Here is a 3358-nt window from a genome sequence, read left to right as displayed (position 1 = left end):
GGATCAAACAGTTCCTACTTGTATAAAAATGGATTTTTATGATAAACATGCTTTCCAAAGGGTCAAAGATGTAAATTTTAGCTTGATGGGCCAAACATTTGGGCCTCACGGTTTTAGGCCCAAATTTGCAAAAAAAATGAAAGTTTTGGGATTAAAAATGTTATTTGACCAAAGTTTGAGTCATAAATGTGAATAAACCAAATTTAAGGGTGAAAATAACATTTATTTCTAAATTGGACCAAAAATGTAACTTTTATCAAAATTGGGCCGAAAGTTTCAAATTTTACAAACAAGGGGCTGAAAATGCGATTTTCTGCCAAACTGGGCTGTAAATGTCAAAATATAAATTTTTGGACTAAAACCGTGAATTGCTAAACATTTGGGACGAAATTACAAATTTTTATAAATTATGAACTAAAGTGTTATTTTTACAAAACTTTGGGCTTTAATTGAAAATTTGAGGTTTATTGGCCAAAAATGTCGTTTTTACAAAAAAAAAGACTTTTTATAATCAAGTTGGTAAACCTCGAGCTAAAATAAACAACGAAACAATAGCGAATGAACGAAATACGTCGATAACAATTTTATTGGGCCTAATATTCACATTACATGGCCAATGGGCCTTAAGGGCCCATTCAAGTGTATATTGAGCCCAATATTTTCCATGACAAGTTTATTGGGCCTTGCGACCCATTTATATGTTAATTTGGGCCTGAGTTATGGGTCACATGTTTGTTGGGCCTTGGTGGTCCAATTACATGCCTATTGGGCCCAAATTACCAGTTTACATGTTATTGGGCCTTTGTGGTCCATTTACATGTTAATTGGGCTTGGACTGAAATTCACATGCTTAGTAGATCGTAACTATACCTTTACATAATTATTGAACTTCGTATACTTATATATGTACCTTTGGATTTGAAAACATACAACGTACACGTAAACATTAAACATAGTACGAAAGGTTGAGAATCTAGTGAGACGTGTCGGTTGGCACCTTTGAGTGTACAATCGTAGCCTGTAGTTATAACCAGAATTTCTTGGAGGGAGAACGGGAGTTTGTGTATAGATCTATACGGGGTGACCCCCCACGCCTTAGCTGTTCGCTATAGCTAGACTAGGCCAGTCTAGGGCGACAAAACCTTGAGCAAATACCGGCATTTGAAAAAATGCCAAGACAAGCAACCTAGTCATTATCATGTATGGTTATAACGGCTCATATAGAGATCCAATACCAATTTACCTTTCGAAGATTAACCCTTCGATTGTGTCAATACGAAATAACTTAATTAATGATCCAAGAACCTCGACATTATTATAAATCAGAAAATATCGGATTTTCTGGGGAAATACTATTATTCAATTATCACTTACTTACAATGCAAAGAAATCTAAACTACATTCATATACGTTACTACTACGAAATTCACACATGCATCTATACTTGTTTTTCACATCATTTTCAAACACTTTACAGAAAATATCGGATATTTTGGGTTTTTACAAAAGATACAAAGACTTTTATCCAAACGTACTTATGAACTCACCAACATTATATATGTTGACCGTTTTCAAAATAACTTGTATTATCAGGTAATCGTTAAGCAGGAAGATTTTCAAGTATGTATGGATTTTTGTGTAACATCACTCATCGTACTATTAATACTTTGAACTTATGTAATTTATAACAATGTACTTGATGTGAACAATGCTGGTTGTTATATGTAATGTTGGTGATGAATGTGTTATGTTTCATGTATATTCATTGTGATGACAATTCAATTGTTAGTCACACGAGCCCCCGGACGTTTCCGCCGTCTGGTTCGGTGGTGTGACAAAGGGTAAAATGGTCTTTTACCCAAGCAGGTCAATCAGAAGCAAGACTTGTGTTTGGGGTTGTTACCTAATTTTAATTAGGGTTTATGATGTGTTATTTAGCATGGAGAGGTTCAGTTTAGACAGCTCGGGTGTGTGATTCGTTTGTTTGACATCAGATTGATGTGAGTCTTCTCACTGTACTCATGGGTCGAAGGCATCAATGCCTGCCCATTGGATTGTGCTAGTTGTCTTTGTGACTCTTGCATGTTTATGTTGGGCTGGTCCCATTATTACACATGTTGGGTTATGCCCATTATCATGTAGGTTGGGTTGGGCCCATTTATGTATGTTGGGCTAGGTCCATTTAGTTATGTGTTGGGCTGGGCCCATTTATATGATATGTGGTATTGTGGGGAAAACTCACTAAGCTTTGTGCTTACAGTTTTGTGATTTAACATTTTCAGGTACTTCCAGTTTGAAAGGAAAGGGCCTGACATGATTGCATCGCATCCACTGAAGATTCACATTTATGATTTGTTGATACTATGATGTTCTTTTGGAAGCAATGTTGACAATGATGATCGTTTATGAAAAATACATTGGATGTTTTGTTATTTTAAAATGAAAAATTTCTATGAGTTTTAGGACGTTACATTGTGAGACAAAAAGACTTCTTCCCAGAGAGAAGGAGAAGTTATTGATGCAAGCTTTGACTGAGAGCAAAGTCTAAAGGAGAAGTTCGCTAAGCTTCGGCTAAAAGGAACCTTATAGCAGTGGCAGAGCCAGGATCAAAGTAAAGGGGTATCCCAATTTTTTTTAGGGTAACCCAATTTTTTTTCCGGGGTACTTGGGTTTCCCCGATTCGGTTTCGGTTTTAAACCCAGATCTTAATCGAATCCTTAGCTGACCTCAAGTCTTGTTATATAAACATGAAGTTGCAGTATGTTTTGATACTTGAATCGATGTGGGACTCAAAGTAGATATCAAATAAAGCATGAGCATAAAAGGTTTATATAATAGAAAAAATGGTTGAGTTTACATGTGCTTAGCGATGTGGGATAGAATAGCTGAGAAAATAAAACAAAAGTAAACAAAGGATATGTAAGAAGCGAGAATCGATCCTGAGACCTTTGCTTCAATAAGTCAACGCCTTAACTAGCAGACCAACTGTTTGTTTGTGTTTATAAGTGGAGGGATGTGTATATATACACTATACCGAATAATTGTTTTTGAGGGATACGTAAACAAAAGTTACACTACCGAAATTTTTTTTAGGGGTATCCCGGGCTACCCCGGGATCCACTTGGATCCGCCCCTGCCTTATAGGTGAGGCTTGTTGAGAGAAAAACTTTGAGACACACTTGAACAAACTTTAGAACAAGTATAATTGCGGAATAGTTTATCTCGAAGGATCTAAAAGCTCAACAATAATATTAATAAGTTAGAGATAGAAGGTTAGAAAGTTAGTTGCGGAAATGTAAGGAAACATAAATGACAGCAGGTGATATAACAAGTATACACATAAGTTGATTCATAACAT

Source organism: Lactuca virosa, chromosome 3 (genome assembly GCF_052849685.1).
Source record: "Lactuca virosa cultivar CGN04683 chromosome 3, Lactuca_virosa_CGN04683_v6, whole genome shotgun sequence".
Taxonomy (NCBI): Eukaryota; Viridiplantae; Streptophyta; class Magnoliopsida; order Asterales; family Asteraceae; genus Lactuca; species Lactuca virosa.
Note: the sequence above shows the minus strand (reverse complement) of the source record.